This window comes from Cebus imitator, unplaced genomic scaffold (genome assembly GCF_001604975.1).
Source record: "Cebus imitator isolate Cc_AM_T3 unplaced genomic scaffold, Cebus_imitator-1.0 Scaffold198, whole genome shotgun sequence".
Lineage (NCBI taxonomy): Eukaryota > Metazoa > Chordata > Mammalia > Primates > Cebidae > Cebus > Cebus imitator.
The window spans coordinates 1,141,530-1,153,427 of NW_016107513.1; the positions used below are offsets into that span (position 1 = coordinate 1,141,530).

The following is an 11,898-nucleotide window of genomic DNA, read 5'->3' on the forward strand; positions in this document are numbered from 1 at the left end:
CTTTGGTTTTGGATGTGTTGAATCTGAATGTGCCATTGAGATATCTAAGTGGAGACTGAGTAAAGAGTGATTGAAAATCCTTATGAACCACTGGTGTATAGTTGGATATACATTTGCATATCCATCATTAGAAAAGGAAGTGGAATAAAAGTAAATAAAAGGGCCTGAATCTTGAGGAATTCCAACATTTAATGGCTAAGTGTAGAAGTACTGGCTTGCAAAAGAAAATTAAAAGGTACGGCCAAGACAAGAAGGAAAAAGAAGCAATATTCTCTGGTTGTAAAAAGCCAGATAAGATGACGACTGGGATGCATTCATTGCATTTAGTAACATGGAAGACATTGATTACTTTTGTAAGAGCTATCATTATCAATTGAGTGATGGGGGCACAGGCAAGATTGGAGTAGATTGAAGACTGCACCTTAAAACAACAGAGAATGTGTTCATCACAAGTCAAAACGGTATTGCTTGACTTAAAAACTGTTTCAAAACTGACAAATGTCAGATACAGTGTCTCACACCTATAATCCCAGCACTCCGGGAGGCCAAGGTGGAAGGACTGCTTGAAGCCAGAAGATCAAGACCAGCCTGGGCAACATAGCAAGACCCTGTATGTGTGAGAAACAATTAAAAAAAAGAAAAGAAAAAAAAGAAAAGCTGAATGTGGTGGCACATACCTGTAGTCCCAGCTCCTCAGGAGGCAGAGGTGGGAGTACTACTTGAGCCCAGGAGGTCAAGGCTGCAGTGAGCTATGGTCACACCACTACACTCCAGCCTGGGCTATATAGCAAGATTTTGTCTCTTGAAAGAAAAAAAAAACTGACAGAGCAAGGAATTGCCTCAAATGAAAATACAATTTATGATATTAACTTGTAAGTTAAAATGCATTATAAAACTCAAATCAGGCAGTTATATGAAGCTTGAGCATCAATGTAAGTAATGTTTTTAAACTATTATCATGAGATGAAACATGAAACAAATAGCACTCTGTCATATTAACTGTGTTGCCTAAAGTATATTTCACGGTTGTTTTTTTACTAATTCCAATAATAATTGTTTGCATGGTGTGCATTGCTTCAGAGGATTTTCACAGAACTTTTTCCATATGAATTTGACAACATATAACAGGGGGATAACCTGAAAATCCTTGTATTGGACACCTCTTGGGCAGCGCTTCAAACCCACCTGGCTGCATCTCTTACTCCAGCCTCTGCCAGGGGAAAAGTTTTACCCAGCTTTGATCAGCTTCGCTCAGATGTGATATGACAGAGCCTTGCCTCAGGCATCTAGCATGGAATTCTTCCTTCCTAAATGGGACTTGCCTGATGCCACAGCATGACATGACCAAGAGAACCCACTTGGCATTCACACATGTGTACCCAGAACTACTAGGCTCACTCTTGGTCAGTGGGAACAAGGGCTGATGGAGGACTGCTCGCTCCTTGTTTTTTCCCTGGGAAGACATTTCTGAGACCCCTTTCCTAAGGCTCCTGGAAAATCCAAGCCATCATCTGGGCAGTGACGTCTCCCTAAGACCTTCTCTTCCAGCTCCCCCTTTTTCCCTCTTCCTCACTTCTGCTCCCTGGAGTCACATTTCAAAAAATTCACACACAAGCCTTTTATCTCAGGCTCTGCTTTCAAGGGATGCTAGGCTAAGTCAATATTCTAGTTCGGAAACTACAAATGAAGGCCCTTTGGCTTGGCAGAAAGGGAAACTAACATTTCCCAAATGCTGCATTTGTGCTTCATATTTACTATTTCGCACAACACTTATAAGAACTACAGACTGGCTCAATTGGGAAACTGAGGTCCAAGTTATTCAAAGCTATACAGTTTCACTGACTTTATATGTTCTCTTATTCCCTACACTGCTTGCAGTGATATCTTCCTTTGACCACGGTCATAGATATATTTTTGGAAGTGAATAGTCAAGATAAATAGCAATAGCAACTACTATGCATTGAGGGCCTATTTGTGCCAGACAATTGGCTAAGCACTTAATATTTAATATTTACTGTAACTCTACAAGCTATCACTGTCTTCATTTTATTCCATGAAAAATGGAGGCTAACTTTTCCAATGTTCCTCTACTGGTGAAATGATATCTAATACTTGTGCTTACTCTGTACCCCTAATATCTATAATCACATTTAATCTTCACACCTACCCATGAAATAGGTTCCTGTTGATCATCACATGACAGAGCCAGCAGCTCCAAAGCTTGTGGATGCCTTTTCCCCTCACAGGCTGCCTCTCATTACAGGAAGAAGACAGGGGAGAAAAACATGACAAGAGAAAAATGATCTACTGTAATCACTTCTTAAATCAATGTGCATTGAACAGAGCAATAGTCATACCCATAGTGCCTGCTAAAAATATGACCTATGGCTAATTTCAAGAGGGCACTACTGACATTTTGGCCTGGATAGTTCTTTGTAGAGGGAAGTGTCCTGTGTGTCATTGGATGTCTAGCAGCATCCCTTGCCTCTAACCTCTAGGTGCCAGCAGCACCTCCCCTCATTGTGACAACGAAAAATGCCTTCAGACTTAGGCAAAATTGCTCCCAGTTGAGAACCACTGGTTTACAACATTTTAAACAAATATTTTTAATTCTAAAGTTTTAATTATATCAGGGCAATTGTCCTCCACTGTTTGGGAATTCGACTGTGGAGATATGAATGGGAATTCAATTCAGTACTCCCTTCTGCTCCTCCCCTACTCTTACTCCCTTCCTTCCATTGTTTCTTTTGCAACCCCCAAGGATGCCATCCACTCACTAAAAATAGACTCGTGCACAGGAAGGGACTTGTTCCTGAGCCATGGCGCCCTCTTCCTTCTCATCAGGTGTTTCTTTTTCAAGTCAAAATTTTGTCTAGCCCTGGTTATCGTACTATCTCCAGACGAAAAACAAAACCTATTTAATTGGCTCTACTACTAAATAACAACAAGCACACCATGTAACGGACATTGTTTCTATATTTACAAACCCAAAACACAATTGAAAATGTCACTCTTGGCTTTGCAGACACCGCTGCTGCCACCAGGAGCCCCATACTATCAGCCATGGTCAACCCCACTGTATTCTTCCACATCACCATCAACGACGAGCCCTTGGGCCGCACCTGCTTCGAGCTGTTTGCAGACAAGTTTCCAAAGACAGCAGAAACTTTTCGTGCTCTGAGCACTGGACAGAGAGGATTTGGTTATGAAGTTTCCTGCTTTCACAGAATTATTCCGGGATGTATGTGTCAGGGTGGTAACTTCACACGCCACAATGGCACTGGTGGCAAGTCCATCTATGGGAACAAATTTGATGATGAGAACTTCATCCTGAACCATACATGTCCTGGCATTTTGTCCATGGCAAATGCTGGATCCAACACAAACAATTCCCAGTTTTTCACACTGCCAAGACTGAATGGTTGGATACAAGCATGTGGTCTTTGGCAAGGTGAAAGAAGGCATGAATATTGTGGAGGTCATGGAGTGCTTTGGGTCCAGGAATGGCAAGACCAGCAAGAAGGTCACCATTGCTGAGTGTGAACAACTCTACTAAGTTTAACTTGTGTTTTATCTTAACCACCAGACCATCCCTTCAGTAGCTCAGAAAAGCACAACTCCACCCCATTTGCTCCCAGTAGCCTAGAATTTCTGTGCTCTTGCTGCAGTTCCCTTTGGGTTCCATGTTTTCCTTGTCCCCTTCCATGCCAACATGAATTGCAAAGTTTATGATTATGAAATAAAAACTAAATAACAAATAAAAGAAAGCGTCACTCTCTCAGTGTACAGAAACAATATTCCCATAATCAAACATCCAAAGCAAATTGTATGATTTTTTGTGTTATCCAGGATTTCAAGGCTCTGTTTCAGGGCAGAAAAATCAAGTACAAACATGTCAACTTTCAGCATGCCTACTTCGGCAGCCTACTTTCTGCTTCATACACAAACAGAACTATTGTTTGTATTATTTTGTCCAAAATGTTGATGTGAATTTATGTAAGCATTCTAAATATATGGATCATAAATACATATTACTGAATCAAAACTATAAGAAAACAATGTGATTGGCCCTAGAAGACTTTTAAATATTTTTGTAAACTATTAGTTCTTTTTAACATATACTATGCAAACAGGACAATGTAGATATGATATATAAGATGGAAAACAGTAGAAATACATACTCTCTGAGAAATCTGGCCAAATACAAAGTTCTTATGAAAGCTATTCTCCCATAAATAATTTTCATAAAGTTTCATCATGTTCCTATAACATCTTTTAAATAAATCTAGTGAGATGTAGCTAAAATGGCAAACTCGAAGATGACATCAAAATTAGCCCAGTAATGAAATCTATTCATCTTAGAAGCATTTTACATTGACATTTAGAAGTATAGTTTCCACTTCTAGAGCCAATCTTTTCTAAGTCATTTATTCTAAAACATGTGTTTGGAAGACTGAGGGCCACATAGCAGACATCTGGGCCCTCCCTAATAGAATAGGTTTTATTAGATTCTCAACCCAGTGAAAGCAAAGAAACAAAAATGTGCTTTTCAATTTACTAAATTCTTACATATGTATGACCAATTCTAAGCATTCAAAGGAAGAGATAATTGCATAGGATAAAGAAAAATGACTTAACAAAAGTTAAATAGTAATTGGTACTAAAGTTGGTTAAACTTTGGGTCTTCATTGTTTTGTCCTAATCTCATTCTAAAACTTAGTGCTAAAGTAAAAATGATTTGCATTAGCCAAGTAATGGAGATTCCTTTTAGGAAAACAGCAATGTGTATAGACAAATGCATGCCAAATAAATAAATACCTATATACATTTTTTCTAAATAAAAATTCAAAGGAAATTTTGTCTTAAATGAAAATGTGTTTCTTACAGAGCTATTGTGAGAAATAAAAAAGATTATACAAGTAAAAGTACTTTGTAAACCTCTGTATTCTATATAAAATATGACATTTCTATTTGTTCAATTTTCCACAAATTTCTCCAAGTATTAGCTTAGTGAAATACTCTCAGTGCCAATTTTGCTCATCTAAAGACATATGGGCACAATGAGCAAAGTACCTTACTTGTAAATGACAACTCCATATTTGGGTTATTTGGTGACTGGATAATTAACAACGAAGCCAGCACAGAGCTTAGGGTAGACAATGATGCTGTCATTGAGCACCTCTACTCTCCTGAAGCTTTTCAGAAAGCTACCTAAGCACTCAGGATCACATATGCTCCTTTCCATTTTTGTGTAATATTTAATGTCTGAAATCTACTAAAAACTCACTTCCTCCAAAAAATATTTTCCAAATAAGCCATAATTATCTGTATTAGTTCCATTCTCACATTTCCATTAAAAAAAAAACAACCTGAGACTGGATAATTTATAAAGAAAAGAGGTTTAGTTAGCTCATGGTTCCAAAGGCTGTACAGGAAGCATGATGTAGGCATCTGCTCAGCTGATGGGAAGGCCTTAGGAAACTTTAAATGATGATGGAAGACAAAGGGAGAGCAAGCACCTCATACGGCCAGAGCAGGAGAAAGGAGAGGGGGCAGGTGCTACAGACTTTTAAACAACCAGATCTCATGAAAACTCACTCACTATTGTGACACAGCACCGAGGGGAAAATCCACCCCCATGATCCAATCACCTCCCACCAGGCCCCCACCTTCAACATTGGAGATTACAATTCAACATGAGATTTGAGCCAGGACACAGATCTAAATCATGTTACTATCTCTGCTCATTTTTCTCCAAAACTCATTCAAGTTTATATGTTTAATCTGTGCCCAATTAATGTGTGGTGCTGATCTGGTGCTACATACATGTGTCTCTCAGTCTGCAAGGTTCTCAATGTAAGATGGCAAAAAAGGAACTTCACTTCCCAAGTCACTTACTGTGAACACGTTTTGAATGATTACTTTGCATTTTGTCCCACATAATATCATAATGCCTTGTGTGTGTTCATTTATTTATTCCTCATGTCTCTGAATGAGGCACTGTACAAGCTACAGTTCAAAACCTTAGTAAGTAGAAGAGAAACCCAAAAATATCTCTCAAATCCATCCTTAGTTTATGGTCTTTCTCTTGCCATTACAGTGCCTAACACTGTGCCTAGAGGGAAGACAAAAAGTATTATTTTGACTTAATTCAGCCAACATTCATTGAGAGTCTATATAAAAAGAATTGTGATAGACACTGTAGAGCAGTGGGTCTCAAGGAGGGGTGACTTTTCTTTCAGGGGTCATTTGACAATGTCTGAAAACACATTTTGTTTTCACAGTTGGGAAGAAGGCGCTATTGGCATCCAGTGGGTAGGGGCCAGTGACTCTACTAAGCATTCTACAACGTGCAGGACTCCTCCCTGCAGCAACAAGGAACTACTCAGCCCCAATGTCAATAGTGCTGAGGTTGAGAAATCGTACTATAGGGGACGATTTCAGAGATTAACATTACAGCTAGAATGCTAAGTTATAGGAAGACAGGAACTATGTCTGTCTTATTCATAGTAGAATGCCCAGGCCAAGTCCAGTAGCTTGCACCTAATAGGGATTCAGTAAACAACTCTTACATTAACACATATAGTGAAATAAAAAAGGTAAATATACACGTAACTCAAAGAGAACAAGGAAAAAGAAAGCTCCATGAAAAGAATACAAATAAAGTGCTTTGGGGCTTCAAGGCACAAGAAATCACATCCGACTGAGAAGAAAAAGAAAGACCATGCAAAAGATGGCATCTGAGGAGGAACAGGAAGAGCAATTACGGTTTCAGAGAGGAGAGAGTGAAAAAAATCACATGAAAGTAGAGAAAAAACCTGAGAGAAACACTGATGATTAAGCAGCTTTCCAGTTAGGGTGGTGCAGGGAATAAGCAAGAAAGGGAGGAGAAACAGCTTGGAAAGGTAGATTGGGTCTCGTGTTGTAACATACCATGAACACCTGGGTAAAGAATTCACATAAGACATGGAAAAAACAAGAGGCCAGCAGACCTCAATAGCCCTATTGTAAAAGACTTCCAACTAGAAATGTAATTGAGGAAGCACTAGGACTTTGGTTTACAAAATATTTGGAATATAAAATCCACAATTCTTGGCAAGTAACTGTAGAATCAGTATAGGAAGTGAATAAGCCAAAAATGATTACCTACGTTTCACTCTACAAAGAAAGGAAATTCAGCTTGAAAGGCTTAGGAATGGGAGAATTAATAATTAATTTTGGACACAGAGTACAAATGAAAGATGTTTAACAGTCTTTGAACATTTCAGAATGACAGATTCTGGAGCACAGAATAAAAATGAAGCCTAAAGAAAGAAAGAGATTTGCATGTTCGATGTTAGTGATGGTGCTTATGGAACGCAAAACAGGGAAAGGGTCAAGTGAGAGGCTCATATTTTGAATTTTGGGAAACTCCTTTGTTTAGTTGACAAGGGAAGCAAACAAAGAGAATGGAAAGTGATTGGAAAGAGAATCAAAACAGTGCTTTGTTAGAGAGAACAGGATGTGAGAGTCTGAAGAAAAGAGGAGGTGGTTGGGCCTATGGAATGCTATGGGAAGCTGGAAAAGATGAGGTCTAAAGGCAAATCATTGACCTTGATAATTAAGGAGTAGTCGACAGCTCTGAGTGATCAGTTTACCCAGTGAAACAAGAGAAATTACAGGGGTGCAAAGGAAACAAGCGAAATTACTGGGGTGCAAAGGGGTTGATGAGAAAGTGATAAGGCTTCTTATGATGGTGTATTAGGGTCCTTCAGATAAAGAGAACCAATAGGAGATAGATATATACATACAAATACACATACGTACATATATTATAATATATGTGTGTTTGTGTGTGTGTATATATATAAATATATATATTAGAAAGAGGTTTATTATGGAAATTGACTAATGCAATTATGGAGGCAAAGAAGTCCCACGATATACCATCTGAAAGCCATAGAACTCAGGAAAGCTGGTAGTACAATTCAGTCCAAGCCTGAAGACCTGAGATCCAGGAGAGTCAATGGTGTAAATCCCACTTCTGGGTGACAGGAGCAGGGGGCACATTTGGAGTTCAAAAGCCCAAGAATCAGAAGTTCCAGTGTCCAAGAGAAGGATAAAATGAATGTACCAGCTCAAGAAGAGAAAGAAAACTCATGCTTCTTCTATGTTTTGTTCTATTCAGGCCCTCAATGCCTTGGATGATGTCTGGTCACATTGGTGGGGGTGGATCTTCTTTACCCATTCTAATTATTTAAATACTAATCTCTTATAAAAACACCCTCACAGACAAGCCTGGAAATAATGTTTTACCAACTGTCTATTTGGGCATCTCTCAACCCAGACAAGTTGACATAAAATTAACCAACAAGATGAAAATATTAAGATAACATTGTAATGTATATGTTTTTATCTTCCTTCTCTTTGGATTTGTTACTCCATTGCATCTCCATGACAACTTTTAAACGCGAACAATAATGAAAAAGATAATTCACTGGAGAAAATATAGATTACCTAAAGAACCAATGTCTGAATTGTAAACAAGTTAATATTAATTTAAGGATTATAGTACTCAAAAATGCTTTCCTGTAGAGAAAAAAATGACAAATTATAATTAGATTTCTAGATCTAGTTAGTCCTCCAAATTATTTAAATCATGACATACTAAAAATAAAATTTTATTTCAACTATTATGTTAATTCTATAATATTATTTAGAATGTTATTTTTTAAGCAAAGATAAATGACATTTTATTTTTTCTCTGTGGCAAGTATTCCTTTCGTTATTTATACTTTGGGCAATTATAATTTGAGGATATCAATAGCTTTTATATTAGAGAAACTAGTCCTTTACATTGGCGTAAAAAACTTTTGCTATATTTGCCTACAAGGTTAATTTTATACCCTAGCCCCTTCCAGCATATTAAATGGGGCTACAAGAGACCCTTATTATGAACCCCAGAAATCTCCCCTTCTTGAACATTGCTCCTTCTTATTTTATGTAATCAGTCATGAAGTATGGCCAAAAGTTGGGGAATGCTTATAGCACACACACATGTACTTGCACACATGGGTGTATTCATCCATTCAATAAATACCTGTGAGATGCTGACAAGTAATGATTTTCTTATCCTGAAGGCTAGCTGACCAGAAAAAAAAGTTGGCTTTCTACAAAGTTTAACGGCTACTGGCCATGGTCCAGTGCTTAAAACAATGGTTTCTGATCACATACAAGGCTTGGACCACAGCCCCTCATGATGCCAAGAGTCGGATTCCTGCATTCTCAGCCTTGAAGCCTTATCAGGTGAATTTATGTATTGTCACAGCAAGAATCACAGCCACTCATCTGAGCAGGGAAAGGGCTGATGTTACCCCAAAAACAAAACCAAGCTATCAGGACAGAACTAGAGCCAAAGTTCTGCTACCTTATGATGCCTTTGTATCCGGGAAAGAGGATGATGCTTAAGTAATCATGCAGCTTAAAAGGGCCATAGCCTAAGGGTCAGGGGCCCTCTCCTGGAGTCTAACATCTGTACTTGCTAGATCTCTGTGCAAACGCCCTGTAATGCAATGAGCAACAGGGGGCCTGTTATTGCTCCTATCTCTATGAGTTCTCCCCATAAACACTATTCCAGCAGGCCTGGTGCATGTGCTGCTTGGCCATTTGCCCTTGATGCACAAGTACCAACAATAAATCAGGCACTGGAGACACAGAAGTAAACAAAAACAAAGTCCCTGCCCTCAATCTCACATTCTCCTGGGAAGAGAGAGAGCCAATAAACAAATAAGTAGATAATGTACCAAGTGGTGATAAGTGATCAAAGGCATAATAAAACAGTGGAAGGAAATAGAGTGGTCACAGGGGTATACAGGGGTGTTGGTGCCAATCACTCTTATGAGGTGATTTCTGATCAGTAATCTGAAGGAGGCAAGGGGCTAAGCCATGTGTATGTGTAGCGGAAAGCATTCTTGGCAAAGAGAACTGAGTTTAAAGACCTTGAGGCAGGAGAATATTTGCTGTGTTTGAGGACGAGCAAAGAGGCTCTTCCTAATCCAGGAGGTGAAGAGCAGAGAAAGAGTGGTAGGAAATGAAGTCTTTCAGGCCATGGTAAAGGCTTTACATCTGACTTTGATTTAGATGGAAAGCCATTGGAAGGAGCTGAATCAAATTTCAGAAAGATCCCTAGGGCTTTCTGTGGAGAAAAGACAGGGCAAGGAAGGTAAGGGTGAAATGCAGAAGCAGGGAGGTAGTTAGGGGTTGACTATAATAATCTTGGCAAGAAATTTGGTGGCTTGGAGTAGGATGAATGGTAACAGACATCCTGAGAAGTTGGATTTGGGAAATATTTCTAAGAAAGAGCTGATAGGATTTGCTAATTGATTTTGTATGGAATATAAAAGAGAGAAGAATGACATAATCTTTTTTGGCTCAAACAAATGGAAGCCATTTATTGACACAGGGAAACTATGGGATGATCAAGTTTCTGGAGGCAGATTGAGTTCAGGTTGGGACATGTTAAGATGCTACATAGAGAATTATACACAGTGGTCTGGACTTCAGATATGACATCTGGGCTGAGATATTAACTTTAGGAGTCACCAACATACAGGTAGCATTTAAGGGCACAGGTGAGATCACCTAGGTGAGATCACAGAAGTCTCAAAATGTGGTTTGAGACTTCCGCAAATCCTCTAGATCCTTTTAACATTTGCCTTTCTAATGCCTCTTTCACGATTGTACAGTGGAGTTTTCCAGGGACTATGTAAGATGTGTTATGGCAACATCTAGAATGCAGTGGCAGATATGACAGTCCAACTGTCTTCTATTAACTCAGATGCTAAGGAGATCTGCAAAAATATATAACTATACCACTCTACTCTTCTTACCACATTTTTTGTTTTGAAAATATAATTATTCTTTATAAAAATATTTTATGTTAATAGGTAATGGCTTTGTTATTTTTAAACAAAATAAATATTTTTAACTTTCTCAGTCTTAATTTTTAATACTATTATTATCAATAGATATAACTCATATAAGCAAATGTTCTTTGGATTCCTTAATAATCCTTAAGGCTGGGAATGGTGGTTCACACCTATAATCCCCACACTTTGGGAGGCCAAGGTGGAGGATTGCTTGAGGCCAGGAACTTGAAACCAGCCTGATCTGCAAAGCAAGACCCCCACCTCTACAAAAATTAAAAAACTAGCCAGGCATGATGGCACAGCTATAGTCCCACCTACTCAGGAGGCTAAGGTGAGAGGATTGCTTGTGCCCAGGAGTTTGAGGTTTGCAGTAAACTAAGATTGCACCACTGCACCCCAGCTTGGATAACAGAGTGAGACCCTGTCTCAAAAAATACTAAAAATAAAATAATGCTAAAGAGCATAAAGAGGTCTAAGACCAAAGAGTTTGAAAATTGTTGACCTAGGGAGTAAGTATAGATGGGAAAGAAAGCAAGACTAAGAAATGAGGTAAAATAGTTGAGGAAAAACCAGCAGAGAGAGTGAGGGGAGCCTTTATGGAGGCAAAAAGTTAGCAAGAGAGTATCCCTAAGGTCAGGTGAAAAAAGTCTTTCAAGAAGAGAGCAATCCACTGCATCATATGTTGCAGAAAGACTAAATAATATAAGAACTGACAATTCATTCTGACAATACAGCAGTTAACAGTGACCCTCATAAGAGCATTTTGCCAGAGTGCCAAAGACGAAAGTCTGACTTAGAGGCCTTTCAAGTTAGTCTATCCAGGCATATGTTGTATGAGTAGAGGCAAAGGATAGTATATTCTTAGAGAGAATTCAAGAGGTAGTGAGAGAACAGGAAGTATAACCAATATTTAATTAATTTAGTTTGAAAGGAAAACAGAAATACAGGGTCGTGTTCAGAGTAAACATACCATCAAGAAAGGGTGTTGTTT

General features: G+C 38.6%; 1 pseudogene; it reads left to right on the top strand.

Annotated features, from left to right (window-relative positions):
* Positions 1–3,063: 3,063 nt before the first annotated feature.
* On the top strand, positions 3,064–3,537 carry LOC108317216 (annotated as a pseudogene).
* Positions 3,538–11,898: the final 8,361 nt, after the last annotated feature.